Source organism: Salmo salar, chromosome ssa29, assembly GCF_905237065.1.
Source record: "Salmo salar chromosome ssa29, Ssal_v3.1, whole genome shotgun sequence".
Classification (NCBI taxonomy): domain Eukaryota; kingdom Metazoa; phylum Chordata; class Actinopteri; order Salmoniformes; family Salmonidae; genus Salmo; species Salmo salar.
Window position 1 is genome coordinate 2203041 of NC_059470.1, and position 20074 is coordinate 2223114.

A 20074-nucleotide genomic window follows, 5' to 3' on the forward strand; every position below is an offset into this window, starting at 1 on the left:
TTAAAAATCCTATTACTTCAATTTCTCAAACATATGACTATTTTACAGCCATTTAAAGACAAGACTCTCGTTAATCTAACCACACTGTCCGATTTCAAAAAGGCTTTACAACGAAAGCAAAACATTAGATTATGTCAGCAGAGTACCAAGCCAGAAATAATCAGACACCCATTTTTCAAGCCAGCATATAATGTCACCAAAACCCAGAAGACAGCTAAATGCAGCACTCACCTTTGATGATCTTCATCAGATGACAACCCTAGGACATTATGTTATACAATACATGCATGTTTTGTTCAATCAAGTTCATATTTATATCAAAAACCAGCTTTTTACATTAGCATGTGACGTTCAGAACTAGCATACCCCCGCAAACTTCCGGGGAATTCGCTAACATTTTACTAAATTACTCACGATAAACGTTCACAAAAAGCACAACAATTATTTTAAGAATTATAGATACAGACCTCCTCTATGCACTCGATATGTCCGATTTTAAAATAGCTTTTTGGTGAAAGCACATTTTGCAATATTCTAAGTACATAGCCCAGGCATCACGGGCTCGCTATTTAGACACCCGGCAAGTTTAGCACTCACCATAATCATATTTACTATTATAAAAGTTTCATTACCTTTTGTTGTCTTCGTCAGAATACACACCCAGGACTGCTACTTCAATAACAAATGTTGGTTTGGTCCAAAATAATCCATCGTTATATCCGAATAGCGGCGTTTTGTTCGTGCGTTCCAGACACTATCCGAAATAGTAAAGAAGTGTCACGCGCATGGCGCAATTCGTGACAATAAAATTCTAAGTATTCCATTACCGTACTTCGAAGCATGTCAACCGCTGTTTAAAATCAATTTTTACGACATTTTTCTCGTAGAAAAGCGATAATATTCCGACAGGGAATCTCCTTTTCGGCAAACAGAGGAAAAAATCACAAAGGCGGGGGCGGTCGGGGTCACGCGCATAAGCTAGTGTCTCTTGATCGGCCACTTGAGAAAGGCGATAATGTGTTTCAGCCTGGGGCTGGAATGACGACATTCTGTTTTTTCCCGGGCTCTGAGCGCCTATGGACGACGTGGGAAGTGTCACGTTAGAGCAGAGATCCTTAGTAAATGATAGAGATGGAAAAGAAGTTCAACAAATGGTCAGACAGGCCACTTCCTGTAAAGGAATCTCAGGTTTTGACCTGCCATTTGAGTTCTGTTATACTCACAGACACCATTCAAACAGTTTTAGAAAATTTAGGGTGTTTTCTATCCATATGTAATAAGTATATGCATATTCTAGTTACTGGGTAGGAGTGGTAACCAGATTAAATCGGGTATGTTTTTTATCCAGCCGTGTCAATGCTGCCCCCTAGCCCTAACAGGTTAAGTCCCCTGACCACTCGGTTCTGAAGTTTGACTAGGAGCACTCACTCCAGTTAGACGGTGCATTATCAGGTATTGGAGCGTTGAGAGATGATGCACAACAACGGTTTCTACCACGAAACCATGAATCCAATAACCAAAATAACTGTAAAGTACGTCGCCATCGAAACGACTACCGCTACAATCAACCTGTTCACTACGTTCCTGCACCCAACCCGCACAAAGTGTCAGAGCACAAGGGTAACAAAGGGTTAAAGGATAATCAAAACGTACACCAATGTTCTCTAGAAGTTCCATGACGTGAAGAACTAAAGCAAGAAAAATTTGAGAATGGGTAAAAAGATAATTCACAAGTACTAGACGGGGAATTGTGAAAGAGAAAGACACGCCTCACAAGTCCTCAACTGGCAGCTTCATTAAATAGTACCCGCAAAACATCAGTCTCAACGTCAACAATGAAGATATGACTAAGGGATGCTGGCCTTCTAGGCAGGGTTCCTCTGTCCAGTGGCTGTGTTCTTTTGCCCCTTAATCTTTTCTTTTATTGGCCAGTCTGAGATAAAGCTTTTTCTTTGCAACTCTGCCAGGAAGGCCAGTATCTCAGAGTCACCTCTTCACTGTTGATGTTGAGACTGGTGTTTTGTGGGTAATATTTAATGAAGCTGCCAGTTGAGGACTTGTGAGGCATCTCTTTCTCAAACTAGACACTCTAATGTACTTGTTCTCTTGCTCAGTTGTGCATCGGGGCTTCCCACTCTTCTTTCTATTCTGGTTAGAGCCAGTTTGTACTTTTCTGTGAAGGGAGTAGTACACAGCGTTGTACGAGATCTTCAGTTTCTTGACTATTTCTCGCATGGAATAGCCTTCATTTCTCAGAACATGAATAGACTGATGAGTTTCCGAAGAAAGTTCTTTGTTTCTGGCCATTTTGAGCCTGTAATCGAAACCACAAATGCTGATGCTCCAGATACTCAACTAGTCTAAAGAAGGCCAGTTTTATTGCTTCTGTAATCAGCACAACAGTTTTCAGCTGTGCTAATATAATTGCAAAAGGGTTTTCTAATGATCAATTAGCCTTTTAAAATGATACACTTGGATTAGCTAACACAATGTTGTCACGTCCTGACCAGTAAAAGAGGTTGTTTGTTATTGTAGTTTGGTCAGGGTGTGGCAGGGGGTGTTTGTTTAGAGTGTTTCATGGTTTGTTGGGCTATGTTCTTATTTAAGAGGGGTGTTTGTTTAGAGTGTTTCGGGGTTTGTTGGGCTATGTTCTTGTTAGTCTATTTCTATGTTAGTTCTAGTATGTCTATTTCTATGTGGTGTTTATTGGGTTGACCTTCAATTGGAAGCAGCTGTTCCTCGTTGCTTCTAATTGAAGGTCCTATTTAAGAAGGGTGTTTTTTCTATGGGATTTGTGGGTAGTTGTTTCCTGTTTTGTGTTTGTGCACCTGACGGGACTGTTTAGTGTCGTTTGTTGTTTTTGTATACGTGTTTCTTTTTGTTTTCCTTCTTTAATAAAATAAGAAGATGAGTTTACACGTTCCCGCTGTGTTTTGGTCCAATCCCTACGACACCTGTGACAAATGTGCCATTGGAACACAAGTGTGATGATTGCTGATAATGGGCCTCTGTACGCCTATGTAGATATTCCATGTAGCCATTTCCAGCTACAATAGTAATTTATCTAGAAAAAAGAAACGCACACCTTTAAAGGCGAGGTGCTGGCTAGCGGAGTAGAACACTAGAAAATAAAGGAAAGCCGCACACTCTAAGAGCTCAGATGCAAAAATTTAATCACCAACGTTTCGACTGCGAAGCTGTCTTCATCAGGGTATCATCAAACACTGCGAGATGAGTCATTTATATAGTGTCAAGAGACACACAGGTGTTTGTAATCATGGCCAAGTATGGCCTAATATCATTGGTTAACTCAAATATTTAAAAAAATGGCATACAAAGAACATACAAAAAGACAAACAAATGGATAGCATACGATCATAGCATTTGTAGTCTAAAATGTATCTAACAAACAATTACAATGGCAAAATCACAATTATCACAAGAATGGCTTCAGATCAAAGTCTATGTTGAGACCGAAGGGAGCAAGGGTCTTTAAATTAAAGATCCAGGCAGCCTCTCGTTTCAACAATAAATTATCAAGGTCACCCCCTCTCCTCGGGAGGGTGACATGTTCAATACCAATATAACGCAGAGACGAAATCGGATGGTTTGCTTCCAAAAAGTGGGCCGCAACTGGGTAAGTTAAGTTTTTGCACCTAATGGTGCTACGATGCTCTGAGATACGTACTTTTAATTCACGCTTTGTTTTACCCACATAATTTTTACCACAAGGACAAGTTATAAGATAAATAACTGCCTTAGTGGAACACGTAATAACACCTTTAATTGGGATAGATTCCCCTGTTTGGGGGTGTTTGAAGGATCTACATTTATAAGTGCCATTACATTGAGCACAGCCATTACACTTGTAATTTCCATCCAGTATGGGCGCAAATAGACGTTGTTCAGGAATATCTTACAATAGTAATTTATAACATTAATGTCTACACTGTATTTCTGATCAATTTGATGTTATTTTAATGGACAAAAAATTTGCTTTTCTTTCAAAAACAAGGACATTTCCAAGTGACCACAAACTTTTGAATGGTGGTGTATGTAATTCTGTGTGATTATTTAGGTATTTAGTAAATAAATAGTTAAGCCAATTTATGTACAAAAAAATTACAACAATATCTATGGGCTAAAAAAACTAAATAAAAAAATGTTAGCTGAGATGGGCTAGTTAATCTGGACAAGTTATATACATAGCTCTCTAAGGTATGCAATGACTAACATGACAAGAGGAACTGATGATGCAATACCCAATTTCGAAATTGCACCTTGTGCATTCTACTATTACAACTTTTAAGAGTAAGTTTAAAGCTGGACCCCTGCACCTACCCTTTCTGACCCCTCACGCCCCACAGTTTGGGAACCACTGGTCTAATACAGTATGATAAAACCCTGACAGCCATTGCTTCCACCTGTCTCCAAATTTTCCCATTCATTCCACATCACCACTCACTCCTGGGATGAGCAGGAATGGCAATGGCAGAGGAGGATTGTAGGGGGATGGTGAAGAGGAAAATGGGAGGGAGGGAGGGAGGGAGGTGGGGTCTATATTCAAATGTGGTTTTACCCATCAGCCTAGGTCAACATCCATGATGAGGGTAGGAGAGGGAGGTAGGGATTTGGGGTTGGGTTTGATGAGTAGAAGAAGCCTGATGGAATGAGTCAGAGGGCCTGAAAACTGAAGTGCTACTGAAGGTCCTTGTCTGTGACAGCCCAACCTGGGTCATATAGTCATGTGCCTAGTCTGGTTGGGGCCGAGGCTCTGTCTGACGGACTGGTCCACTGGATCACCTCAGAAAGCTCCAGTGGGAGCCCCCACTGGGAGACCTGATTGGGTTCTCCATGCAAGATGGATTTTCTTATCGATGATGAACGACCCAGGGCAGGATAGGATCCGGCAAGGGTTACTCTATTTGGGGCTATGTCCCAAATGGCACCCTTTTCTCTGTGGGCCCTGGTCAAAAGTAGTGCACCATTTGGGACATACATTAGGCTACTTTGTCTGAGAGTGGAGCAGGGATAGATTGGTGAGAGGCCAACCAAAATATTAGACTGCCGATATCCCCAGACTGCCGATATTGATTGTGAAAATGAATACCTGAATTGTCAGTTGTGCACTCAGTACCTTGAATCTCCATATGTTTCTCTCTCTCTGTGTGTGTCTCTCTCTCTCTTAGTTCTAGCTCTCTCTCTCCCTCACTCACTCTCTCTCCCTCACTCTCTATTCTTTATATTTCTTTGTGTGGAGGTGGATAATGTAAACACCTCCCTCATGAGGCCCAGGCAGCCAGGCAGCTGTTTTGACAGACAGGCAGGCACAGGGAGGGCGATAGCAGCGGTAGGAAAGTGTGAAAGGCAGAGATGGAAGATTGAAGAAATCCTTTCACATCGAGTGAGGAGCGAGCGTTATTTGGCCCACACCTCCAAGGTCATTTATGAGATCAACAGAGACTGTCTGTCATTTTATATATTACTTCCACTTTTTAAAGTGCACTTTTACTTTTTCTCTTAGCCTTGAATAGGAAGACAAGTCAGTCATGAAACAACAGACAGACATACTGCATTTGCCAGTAGGCCCCTAGACTTTGGAATGGTCTACCTGAGGAAATTAGGCTTGCAGATTCAGTGCCTCTTTTTAAATCCCTTCTGAAGACACACTTATAAAAATGCTGTTAATGTATATTTTCACTATGATTTTAATTAGCTTTCTTGTTTCTTTCTCCTTCCTCCTTCAATCCTTTCTATTTATTTGTTAGTACTATTATTTAATTTTATTATTTTATGATGTGAAGCACTTTCTTACTTGTTTTGAGAAGTGCTATACAAATAAAGTTATTATTATTATTATTATTATTACAGCAGAGCAGAAACACTGTAATGTTTAACTCTGAAAGTTTAATTGAAAAGCTCAATGTCTTCACGAGGGAAAAAGAACAAGGAATGTCTGGGCTGAGCAGCATGTAAGTTAGAACTGAGATAAGGGCCAGCATTGGCTGTCTGATGGACCATCAGTAATGTAGATGTTTTACTTTTTATTGCACTCGGGCTAGGGCCAAAGTGGTCTGGACAGTTTTTCTTTGGGTTCCTATTGCTTCGACTGAGTGACGTACCTTAGTGACGTTTGTTGCACTAGCGTGTTACTCTCTCTCCATGTGTGTGTGTTCATGCGTGTGGTCCTACCTGTGCCTGTCTGTCCAGCCAGCAGTCTACCATGGGGTGGTTGACACTGAGGGAAGGAACAGGGAGTCTCTCTCTGGAACAAGGTGGCCCAGGCTGCTGCATCACAAGGAAGACTCCATTACTTATCCACTGCTTTACCCTGCACATATGGAGGAGAGGAAACGTTTAATACCACATGTTGATGCACAGTACATGCAGTATACTGTACTTAAACAACTAGCTAGTATAAAAAAAATCCACACACAGATCCTAATTTACCCTGCAGACACGGAGAGGCAGTGTTTAACACACAAAGTCACACTAAAATCACATTATATTGTACATTTATTACACCACCAAACTATGAGGTGCACGTCGTTCAGTCCTACTTTTTTCAAAAGAGTTCCATGCTAACTTGACATACAGATGCTGTTTAATAGCTGTTATATGATCGGCAGGTGTGAGCCACACACAGATGCAGTTCATTCCTATCTCATTACACACAGATAGTAATTTCTTGTCGCTAATAGCCCGGTCACATTGCATGGTGCTGCTAGGTGCCACGGACCACAGCTGAGCTCTTCCATTACACAAAGCGGGCCTTCCAAATGGCACCATATTCCCTACATAGGGCCCTGGTCAAACGTAGAGCACTATATAGGGAATACGGTGCCATTTGGGACCCAGAAAGCGAATGAAGAACCTCTCCAAAATATTTTGTGTGAAGGTGATATCAAACACGCTAATTAGAACCCATTTGTTGGAGTTTATAGAGCAACACAGGGAGAGGGAGGGATGAGCAAGCAAGGGAGGAACAGAGAGAAAGAAAAAGCAAGGGAGAAAGAGGACAAAGAAGAGGTAGAGAGGTAGAGAGAGCGAGAGAGAGAGAGAGAGAGAGAGGAAGAAAACAGGTTGCAGTCCAGACAGACATGTTAGACCAGCCACAGGCCAGGATCAGCCTAGTAAACCTACAGACCGATGCTGCTGTTGGCTACAGACAGCACGTGTGTGTTTCTGTCTGTCTGTGTCTGTATGTGAAACTGCTGGTAGCTACACACTGTCCACGGCAGACCAGACCAGCCGACCCACAGCTGTTCCATCAGTATATCTGTCAGGAAAACTGGCACTGGATGCTGTAAAAAGTTCTGCCGGCAACACTCCTGAGGGAGAGAGATCCAGCATGTCTCCTGTATAGTAAAACAATCCATATGGTTTAGTAGAGCTGAATGCAGTGTGACCAAGGACCACGACTGAGGAAGGAGAGGAGGAAGGAGGCCAGAGAGAGAGGATGGAAGTAAAGAAAGGAAGGGGTGCAGACAGGGTCATAAGCTACGGGTCAAAGGCCTATTGAGATGCCTGGTCTTAATGAAACCATCAGTCACAACATTAGCCCTTGCGACCTCCACCCAGCACAATACAGGCACACAAAGACAAAGGAGTCCACTCTAATTTTTACGACATATAAAATGATGTGGATAACACAAACCCAGAGAGTCTGTAAATGATCAGGTACATATTTACTGCTGGCCCTGCTAAACCTGTTTACCTCTCGGTGCTAAGAGCTAAGGCCTAGCTAGCTAAGAGGAGAGCCGACAGACGTATTGTAAAGTCATTGCGGAATGTGACGATTTTACAATGCTAGCTTGAGTCCCATTGGTTATAATAAAATATAGGTGTACCAAAACATTCAAAGGCCATTTTCTCAAAAGTGAGGTTGCAAGTGTATCAACTTTCAAAGCAGAATTACTTTCCCATTGTTCCTCAACTGTAGCGTATGATATACCATTTTCTAGCTCTTACTTTTATCCAATGGAAAATGTTCCTACATAAGACCAAATCGAGATGGTCAGTCACATATATCATTGTATTGAAATGATGCAGAAAAATATAGCTGATGCTGTTGGAATTATAGGAAACAGGGCAAATATAATAAGTGGAACATTACTTGCGATGCTCAAAGCAAAAAGACTTAGACAAAGAAAAGTGGTGTTTGAAAATACAGTATATTTTCACCAGAAATGAGTGGGTCAAATATTAATAGTTTTGATGTGTTGTTAGTGTGTTAGCTTTTAGAATAAACATCCTGCCAAGATGAAATATTCTATAGCCAGAGAGGTCTAAAGATAATTAACATCTTGTGATTATCAGATGAAAATATATAGAGGCATATCTAGCCATAAAATACATATGCATTTTAAATAGGCCATTGACAAAGAGAACGAGGAATTATTATCTACAAATTAGACTATACACAGTCCGTTCTATCATGACACAAGGCGAGACCCAGATGCAGACACAGGTGGCAGATGGTAGGAGTCTTACAATGTTTATTAATCCAAAAGGAGTAGGCAAGAGAATGGTCATGGACAGGCAAAAGGTCAAAACCAGATCAGAGTCCAGGAGGTACAGAGTGGCAGACAGGCTCGTGGTCAGGGCAGGCAGAATGATCAGGCAGGCGGGTACAAAGTCCAGAAACAGGCAAGGGTCAAAACCGGGAGGACTAGAAAAAAGAGAAATGCAAAAAGCAGGAGAACGGGAAAACCGCTGGTTGACTTGGAAACATACAAGACGAACTGGCACAGAGAGAGAGGGAACACAGGGATAAATACACTGGGGAAAATAAGCAACACCTGGAGGGGGTGGAGACAATCACTGGGACAGGTGAAACAGATCAGGGCGTGACACCATTCATCTTAAATATTATCATATATTCCTAAGAAAGCAATAATATGCTGTGCATCAAAATCCTAACATTTCTCTGTCACTGCCAACAATGCACTGACTCCATCTATTCAAACCTATGACATTCAACCGAAAAGACTGTATTCAGACACCAACTTAAAGGTACAATAACAGCTTTATTATTTCCATCTCTGTTTTCCCCCCGCAGTGTCATAGAAGCGACGCTGGGTTTGCAGTAAGATTATGGCGGCGGTGACAACTAAAGTGCTATTAAATAAGATTAGCAGCCAACGCTCTAAAACGCACTAATCATGTCGAGGGCTGCTGTGTCACATTCTGAGCACCCCATCTTCACTTCTTCCTTCCATCTCATTTGAAATATCAGATTTTTTTCAAAGCGCAGAAGGCTTGTCACCGGCCATTTTGATCTAATTAACAGGCCTAGCTGTTCCATTTGAAGCTGCAGGGAGGATGAACCCCAAAATAAGCTTTTTACATTCACTTTTGGTTCACCTTAGACGAACCTCGAAAGTGAATCGTGACAAAGGATAAGTGCTCAAAGCTGTGTTCTTCATTCTTTTCAATAAAGAATAGCGGTTAGCTTACTAAAAGTTGTGGCTTAGGGATTCATGATGGGGATAAGGACTAGCATCCTTGAAGCTGAATGACATTTTGGGCATAGTGGTACAACTAGTGTTGTGTTCAGTAAGGCACACTGTACCAAAATGGACAACAAAAACAAGTATTATTTTGGGATAAATTCAGGTAGTACCTCCCTGTTTCAAAATATTGTGTCCCTACTGGACATGATCCAGATCATGAGGTTGGGAGAGTTTACTGTACTGTACAAGGCTATTGGTCCCTGTGGTTGTGGTTGTGTTAGGGTAAAGGTTAAGGGTTATGTTTTGGATTACTGTACCTTGCTTTCAAGGGTGCTGGTCCCAGTGTTTTGGCTCTTTTGGTGATTGTGCTTGTGGAACCCTGCCGTGGTGGACCATAGTGTGGGGTTCATACGGGAAGGTTCTTCCAGTGCTGTCTGTGGGTCACCCATGGGAAGGCCTGCCAGAGAGGGGTCACTATTGCACCGGACATGGAGTGGCATGTCTAGAGAGAGAGGGAGGGGGGAGGAAGAGAGAGAGAGAGAGAGAGAGAGAGAGGGAGACAGAGACAGAGAAAGGTTAGCATATCACATATTGAACAGCAGACCTGAAAACACATTACTGCTGTTACTACTTGATACATATCGACCTACTCCTTCCTTGACTGCAAGTTTCTACAGCATAGGGCCGATGCGCTGTCTTATTTTACACCAGAATACCAGCCAACAACATCCCACGCAGTACCCATAGGGCAAGCTATTGTGTGACTGTAAAAGACATGAGAAATGGTTGTGTATTTCTGTCAAGCTGCAGTGCCTAGTCCTCTGAACCCCAATGAAACATTACACTGAACTGTGGGCCGTTTAGCTTGGCTGTGGCCAGTGACTCTTCAGATAGTACAGAACTGTTCCCTGCTTGTCCCTGTAACGGAATTTAACTACAGGGCATGTACTCTACTGTATCTACGAGCCAAGGCCGATCTGAGCCAGCCATAGGAGACTGTGTGCTGGGCCGGAGATCTCTCCAAATAATTCTGCTCTTTAGTTTATAATGAAGAGAGGAGATAGAACAGTACATGTTCTCTTCACTGATAATGGCCCCTGTCTCTTTGTAACCTCTCCCTCATTCCCTCTGACATCTCTCACCCCACTGCATGGAGCCTATCCAGCAGACACTCATCATAGGACACAACAAATGGTAGATGAGCCAGAGAGGTGCCCTCTGCTTTAAAATGGGTTCTGAACTAGATAGTACAGATGAAGTAGGCATAGTGTTGCATACTGCAATATCACTCTTTATTACTTTCCCTTGCATTAGAGGGATTCTTGCCAGGTAATGCCTACCACACCTGGCATCCTTGGCTCTCATTTTTAAATAGTTTTGGGGTGAAGTGCTTTAGTCCCCCAAAGGCCATATGGATTTGTTTACGGCTTGATACGAGTCCTGCTTGCAACATCCATAATTATGTAAATACCACGGCAACCACCTGTCATCTTTCAGCAGATACTCAGGCAGCATATGCCCACGTTCTGCCTCCCATCTGATATCTACAGTTAGTGTGTGTGTGTGTGTGTTTGTGTGTGTGTGTGTGTGCTTCCCTGTATGTGTGTATGCGTGTGTCCTTGTGTCTCTGTGTGTCTGTTTGTGTTTGTACATGTGTGCCTGTATGCATGTGTGTGTGTGTGTGTGTGTGTGTGTGTGTGTGTGTGTGTGTGTGTGTGTGTGTGTGTGTGTGTGTGTGTGTTAGGACGACTAGGAGGCAGCACCGGAGGAAGGAAATGGGCCTCAGCACTGTTAAATTATGGCCCAAGGAATTCAATAATGATTTGTAATACTCTTCCCTCCCTGTCAGTGGTCAGTTCATATCCAGTTCAGGGTTCTAATGACGAGCCACCTAGAAGGAATTGTAATTGTATAACCCCTCCCCATTCCCCCCCCACCGTTACACGTCCGTCCAGGATTATATTAGATTATTATTATCACCAGGCCCAGACAAGGCTGGATATGACACAAAGAGGAAGAGAGAGAGGGAGGGAAAGAGAGAGGGAGAAAAAGAGAGGGGGAGAGAGAGAGAGAGGATGATGAAATGACATCTGCACACATTGTCTTGGCCTCAATAAATGACATTACAAATTGCTGCGGCCATATTAGCGAGTTATGACATAGATATTATACAAGCACATCAATAATAGACCTTGGATGTGTAGTGAGGGATACTGTTCCACACCCAGACCTAAAAAGCCCTGTTTTTTGCATCCCAAATGGCACCTTATTCCCTATATAGTGCACTACTTTTGTCCATGATTAATAGGGCTCTGGTCAAAAGTAATGCACTATATGGGGATCATGGTGCCATTAGGAACGTAACCCTAATAAACACTGTAATGATAATCAGAGATGATAGTTAGGGCAGGACGATGCTGGGCCTATCAACCTCCCCTGAATGGGTTGTATGGATTTCTTTGCTGTCTTTTTTCTCTCATCCTAGAGCGGGCTAAGAAGTGTAGGGCTCTGGAACCATAGCATCGATTATGGGATAGGGGGAGAGATGGATGTGAGAGATGGAGGCTGGGAAATGTTCAAATATTAACCAGATGTGAAGGATCACTGTGGATAGGGGGGTTGAACAGGTGGCATTCTAACTGAGGTACTCACTCATTTTCCTCTCTGTCTCCCTTTGGCATGTTCACTAAACCCTTCTGAGCAGATCTAAAACCACTACTGTAACTTGTTGCTGTACAGTGTTTATATGAAGCCTTTTGACATGGATTAATATCTGAGGCATTCCTTTTATGGTCAATTTCATTCCCCCAAAAAACCAAAACTTGCTGCCCGCCAGGGTATTCTCCAACTTTCCCAGAAACAATGACAACATCCATCTTAATGTCAACTCATCACGGCTTCCAGCTGAACCACTGACTAGGGGTCTGGGGCAGTGTTACATCAGTCAAACTAATCACTCCAAAACCTCTGACATCATCACTACCAGACTGACAGTACAAGAGCTTTACAAGCCATTCTGGAAATGAGATATGATGATTTGAGCTTGTTATGAGAAATTTAGAGAGATGGTTGCTGGCAAACTGATGTGAAGACAGATTAGACATATAAAACCATTGCAGTCAGTAATATCATAGTTTCAGAAACGTTAACATATTTTCCTCACACACACCCATATTGTCATGCTCTATCTAGAGACCAATGGAGGATTGTGGGTAATGTTGAGGATGTGTGAGGCCGGGGCATCGTGGGAGGCATATAATCACAGGTCTCTCCTCGCTGCCCTTCACTAACATGATACGATATGTCAATAAAATAATGTTTGATTGGATTAGCCCTGTGCACCAGGAAGTGAGATGGTCCCACTTGAAAAAGACATGATGACCACTTAAGACAAACCAGCCATCGAGCTTTGACTCACTGGGGGCTGCCGAGGGCACACAATCACGCACACACCCCCACTGCTGCACTAATAAAATGAAGGTGTAATCTGTCTTTACAGTGAAGGGATTAGGAGCGGGCTAAAGCAGACAGGACTCTGTAGACCAGCTTGCATCACCACAGAGAGGTCACTTCTCATGGGGATAACCACCTGTCTGTCTGGACGGAAACACTAACACTAATATTTTCTTGATTCATCTTCTCCCTGTAGCAAGTGGGGGTGAAAGTGCAGTTAAACATAAATAAATCAACTTGTAATGATGTACTGTGTGCGTAACTCAAATAAAGCCTTACACAAGTAAAGCTGTAGGTTTATCTAGATAGATGTACTGTGTCCTTTTTATTGTCAATTAAAATGCCCAGTAGTCATCAAGGTGAGTAGAGGACTCTATCCCCTCCCATCTCTCTGTAAACCTTGTGTCTGCTACCTCTCTCAACCTGCTCTAATAACACAGCATGGCACAATACACTTTAACTTGTGGAGCCAGAGCAGGGCTCTTTAATGTATTACTTGGAAGTTTCCCATATTTAAATGGCAGGGAGGTAGAGTACAAGTGTGTCCTTAGTGTCCTTCCACTGTAGATACCTGCCAGAGTTAAGAGTGGCCCTGACTTGCTGCCAATGCAGCGTAATGGAGATAGGTGGGGGCTAATGCATGGGAATACTGATAAGGTTATGGAGAGGACACCGGACAGGGAGGATGGGATGACAGGATGGCTGACAGGCAGGTGAGAGGAGCCATTTTCTTTTGGCAAACTGCCCTCTCGCTCGTTCCCGGTCTCTGTCTCTCTCTGTCACTGTCTCTCTCTCTATCTCCGTCTCACTCTCTAGCTGCTCTGCTGTCTCTCTCTCTAGCTGCTCTGCTGTCTCTCTCTCTAGCTGCTCTCCGTCTCTCTCTCAAGCTGCTCTCCGTCTCTCTCTCTAGCTGCTCTCCGTCTCTCTCTCAAGCTGCTCTCCGTCTCTCTCTCTAGCTGCTCTCCGTCTCTCTCTCTAGCTGCTCTGCTGTCTCTCTCTCTAGCTGCTCTCCGTCTCTCTCTCTAGCTGCTCTCCGTCTCTCTCTCTAGCTGCTCTCCGTTTCTCTCTCTAGCTGCTCTCCGTCTCTCTCTCTAGCTGCTCTGCTGTCTCTCTCTCTCTCTAGCTGCTCTGCTGTCTCTCTCTTTCTAGCTCCACTGCTGTCTCTCTCTTTCTAGCTCCACTGCTGTCTCTCTCTCTCTAGCTGCTCTGCTGTCTCTCTCTCTCTAGCTGCTCTGCTGCTCTGCGAAGAAGTGTGACTCAGTATGCTCCTACGTTTCTCAAAAAAAAACTGTTTTTTGCAGAGAGATAGATTTGAGCAGTTTGAATTATTTTAAGGAATTAATCAAATATGTCAGACAGACGGCATGCTTTTTAAAACGCCCCAGTCTCCTCTGCCACATAGTCTATATTGATGTCGCTAGTGAGAGGAAAGGGGACCTCTGCAGAATATATCAGTGTGACCTGAATTTACATATGCCACTGGGGTACAAAGGGGCCAACTCAGGAGACTGAGATAAACTTCCAAGCTGCTTCCCAAATTGCACCCTATTCCCTATGTAGTACAATACTTTTGACCAGGGCTACATAGGGAATAGGATGCCATTTGGGATGCAGCCCCAGAGAGGTGGGAACCAACCCAGAGTACATTTACATTTTAGTCATTTAGTAGATACTCTTATCCAGATTGACTTACAGTTGGTGCATTCATCTTAAGATAGCTAGGTCGGACAACCACATATCTCAGTCAGAGTAAGTACATTTTTCCTCAATAATGTAGCTATCAGTAAAGTCAGTGCTAGTAGGGAAAAAAAGTGCGGGAGTTCGATCACGAAAAGTGCTGGTGTTTGATCACGAAAGGCAAGGGTGTAATTGTTTTGTGCTGTGGGATTATTTGAGATACTCTTTGAAGAGGTAGCGTTTCAGACGTTTTTGGAATGGGTATAGCGTTTGAGCATAGCCTGAAGGTAGGGAGTGGCAGCAATATGGAAAAGTTTGATTCATTCAATACCAGTAAACTGGAGCACTCAAAATAAATTCCATCCAACGAAGCAAGCCAGACTATTTACTCAAAGAGAGAGCTCTACTCAACAAACACAGACAACCAGACACAACAATAACAAACAACAAACAAATTGTGACTGTCCTCTCTCCCCCTCTGATACTATATCTCTGTTGCCCCCAAGACCCAGGAAGAAAATGGCGAGGCGGGAACTTCCCAAATGAAATGTGACACATCTGGGTCGCCGTTTTAGACCCTGGAGAAAAATGTGTGTCTGTGTGTGTGTGTGTGTCTGTGTGTATGTGGTTGTGCACTTATGGCACATGATAACACCCAAAGCCTCGAGCCTCCCATCCAGACCAGACCTAGCCAGACTTGTAGACAGGAATGTCACCCCTCGCTCCTCCGAGAGTTGCTAATCAACAAAGCAAACAGATCTGCAGGGCTGAAATGTGACCAGCACCTTCAATGTAAATACACCATCATGCTATTTCTCCATTAGGAGTAGTCTGGAAATATAGGCCTAGAGAAATAGCAGTAATAAATCTCAGTCAGTGTGCCATGCAGTGCGGTGTCATTCAGGATTATAAATACCATTACATCTCTCTGAGACAGGAACTAAGAGGTCAGGTGTCAGTAATGACACAACCCAACAGAACACCAACCCAACATAAAACGCTCCAGTCCCAGTTCCAGTTGAACTGTGTGTTAAATCAATTGATTGCTAACACACAGTCAAATCAAGTTGAAGTGTCTGTTAGCAAGCTAGCATGAAGGGTTCTCTATATGGTCATCCATGTAGCAGTGTCAGACTCTGGACAAAGACAGTGATTTCTATGCACCAAAGCTGATGCCTTCAGACCTATTTGTTATTGCACCACTGCTGCAGCTAATAGAGCCAGACAGCACACACAAATATCACATCACAGGCATGACCAATATCTCTTTTACCATAGAGCTGTCTAGCTCTCAAATAAACACATAAGAGGCTCTCCTTTCCAGAAGGACAACAGAATAGCAAATTCCAAACGAATATCTCTCTGCTTTGTGATTAACCATATACTGTATTTACTTGGAGGAAGAAAAATCATCAACAAAATGTGCATGTAATCTTGATCTGATGAAAGGGCTCCTGCAGCTGAGATGATATATATTCCCTATTTAGTGAACTCATTTTGACAAGTGGGGCTATAGGGCTCTAATCAAAAGTAGTGCACGATTGAATAGGGTGTCATTTGGAATACAAGCTAGTCTTTCTGAAAGGAAGGCCTCCGACGATAGGGGGTCTTATTCGAAGGCTTAATAAATTGGCTATTGAACTGTCTGCTCCACATCTGATTAAATGTGGCTCCATTATCTGCTTGGAGCCACATGGACCGTGCCTAGCCCAGGCTGTGTTAATATGTTATCTTACAGGACCTCTCAAACACGCACCGGTACACTCAAACACACAGACACAGTATCCAGATTAAATGGATCTTAGAGGAAGAAGGGGAGATGGAGGGATGTAAGGGCTGTGCAGTATATTGTATTTTACCATATACCAATATTGATGCTCGGACCGGTTTGGGTTTTTACTTGACATTCTATAATGGTTTTTCAATGTTTGGTTTGTTAAATGTGATACACCACTCCGTTTGAATAGTTTACTCCGCTACTTGAGTCGCTACTTGAGCACACTGTAGTGGAGCAGGTTGAGAGCCTCAAGTTCCTTGGTGTCCACATCAACAACAAACTAGAATGGTCCAAACACACCAAGACAGTCGTGAAGAGGGCACAACAAAGCCTATTTCCCTCAGGAAACTAAAAAGATTTGGCATGGGTCCTGAGATCCTCAAAATGTTCTACAGCTACAACATCGAGAGCATCCTAACTGGTTGCATCACTGCCTGGTACGGAAATTGCTCAGCCTCTGACCGCAAGGCACTACAGAGGGTAGTGCGTACGGCCCAGTACATCACGGGGCTAAGCTGCCTGCCATCCAGGACCTCTACACCATGCGGTGTCAGAGGAAGGCCCTAAAAATTGTCAAAGACCCCAGCCACCCCAGTCATAGACTGTTCTCTCTGCTACCGCATGGCAAGAGGTACCGGAGTGCCAAGTCTAGGACAAAAAGGCTTCTCAACAATTTTTACCCCCAAGGCATAAGACTCCTCAAATCAAATAGCTACCTGGACTATTTGCATTGTCTATTTGCACAATTAAATTGTTTCATTTGGGTCAAACGTTTCGGGGGGCCTTCCACAAGCTTCCCACAATAAGTTGAGTGAATTTTGGCCCATTCCTCCTGACAGAGCTGGTGTAACTGAGTCAGGTTTGTAGGCCACCTTGCTCGCACACAATTTTTCAGGTCTGCCTACAAATTGTCTACAGGATTGAGGTCAGGGCTTTGTGATGGCCACTCCAATACCTTGACTTTGTTGTCCTTAAGCCATTTTGCCACAACTTTGGAAGTATGATTGGGGTCATTGTCCATTTGGAAGACCCATTTGCGACCAAGCTTGAACTTCCTGACTGATGCCTTGAGATGTTGCTTCAATATATCAACATAATTTTCCTCCTCATGATGCCATCTATTTTGTGAAGTGCATCAGTTCCTCCTGCAGAAAAGCACCCCCCACAACATGATGCTGCCACCCCCGTGATTCACGGTTGGGATGGTGTTCTTCAGCTTGCAAGCGTCCCCCTTTCGCCTCCTAACATAACGAGGGTCATTATGGCGAAACAGTTCTATTTTTGTTTCATCAGACCAGAGGATATTTCTCCAAAAAGTACAATCTTTGTTCCCATATGCATTTGCAAACCGTAGTCTGGCTGTTTTATGGCGGTTTTGGAGCAGTGGCTTCTTCCTTGCTGAGCGGCCTTTCAGGTTATGTCGATATAGGACTCATTTTACTGTGGATATAGATACTTTTGTGCCTGTTTCCTCCAGCATCTTCACAAGGTCCTTTGCAGTTGTTCTGGGATTGATTTGCACTTTTCGCACCAAATACGTTCATCTCTAGGAGACAGAACTCGTCTCCTTCCTGAGCGGTATGATTTCTGCGTGGTCCCATGGTGTTTATACTTGTGTACTATTGTTTGTACAGATGAACATGGTACCTTGAGGATTTTGGAAATTGCACCCAAGGATGAACCAGACTTGTGGAGGTCTACAAATATTCTTCTGAGGTCTTGGCTGATTTCTTTTGATTTTCCCATAATGTCAATCAAAGAGGCACTGAGTTTGAAGGTAGGCCTTGAAATACATTCACAGGTACACCTCAAATTGACTCATATGATGTCAATTAGCCTATCAGAAGCTTCTAAAGCCGTGGCATCATTTTCTGGAATATTTCAAGCTGTTTAAAGGCACAATCAACTTAGTGTATGTAAACGTCTTACCCAATGGAATTGTGATAGAGTGAATTATACGTGAAATAATCTGTCTGTAAACAATTGTTGGAAAAATGACTTGTGTCATGCACTAACCGACTTGCCAAAACTATAGTTTGTTGACAATACATTTGTGGAGTGGTTGAAAAACAAGTTTTAATGACTCCAACCTAAGTGTATGTTAACTTCTGGCTTCAGCTGTAGCTAGCTAATACAGCCTGATACCAGTGCTGGTGTAGGCCTAAATCAGTATGTTGTTTGTGCAATATATTGCAGTACCCATGTCTGAAGGCTTACTGAAGGGACTTGAAAAACAACACCCACAGATTATCTACAACTGTTTTCTCAAGATCAAACGTGTGATTCCTTGCCAAAGTAAGCAACTCTATAACTGGCGTGTTAGTCCAGTTTTCCACACAGCTCTATGGGGCTGATTGTGTCTCCCCAGATGTATAGAGTTGATGATAACCAGGACTCAGCTCTCCTGCAGAGTGGATGGAGCAGCCAAGAACATGAAGCCCATCAGAAGTTGTAAAGCCAAGTCAAAATAACAACTCCCTCTAACTTAGTAAGTACCAAGCGCAGATAACTCACTCTAACTTAGTGGGTACCAAGTCAAGATAATATCTAAACTCAAGCTAACTTAGTGAGTACAAAGCCAAGATATCAAATCTCTACTTTAAACTTTTAAGCTACGTAATCATGTTCAAATGTACTCTCAAATAGCTTTGCATCCTTGTCTCTCCCTCTACAATAAGTCTCCATCAAACTTTTCATGCTTTTTTTCTGTGATTTGTCTTTATATCCATTTCTCCACTTCCCTATCTTCTCTCTACCTACCCCCTCTACCCCTCTTTCTAGCGTGCATAGGTGAATATGCGGTGGCTTTGATGCCCCCTGCAAAAACAAAAGTGCAGGTACTTCATTCTTCCTGGAACTCGATGAGGGAGGAAAAGGGGGAGATGAATAGGGGGAGAAAGAGCAGAGAATGAGAGTGAAGAGGGTGTCATGAGACAAAGAGCCCAGAGACACAAAGCTAATAAATCCCTTCCCTCAGAAGAACAGCCTATTGAGGAGTCCCATTGCCCTTGGGCTGGCAGTGACCTTTCCACGCCCCGGATGTAAATGGACCCTACAGAGATCACGGTGTCATTGAAGGGGGAGATGAAGGGCAGGAGGCCCTGACGTGTGTAGTGGGGTGCGCCTCATTGGGGCTGAGTGCCCCATCACCTGAGCACCTCTCCCCTCTGACAAATTAGTGCAATTTACACAAACGCAGCAGCCTGTTTCACAGAGAGAGAGACAGCGAGAGAGAGAGGTCCCCTGTCTGAAGATGAAGCACACACCATGCAAATGGCACCCATTTTTATTCATGTTTGAGAGAACTTAAGGGCTAATAAGTCATTTTTATGGGGTTTTCAGCCAGCTTAGGATGAGAGAGACAAACAAGCAGAAGGAATGTGTGTGTGTGTGTGTGTGCTTGTGCGTGCATGTGTATGTGCATGTGTGTGTGCATGTGTGTGTGCATCTGCTGTGAGAGAGTGGGGCCAGTTGTGAGCAGGAAGCACATTTCCTACAGGGCCCACAGCCAGATAGGAAATAAGATGGAGGTTGGAACAATCTAATCACTACTCATTGTGGTTCTAATGAAAGGTCTAAGAACTGTAATCCCTAGTTAAGATGCTCTGCCCAGACCGATGGAGAGGGAAACGAACAAAGAACAAACTTTAGAAGAACTACAATAAGTTAAAGGTTAAATGTCACTGAAATGAAGTGGAATCGAAAAGTGTAG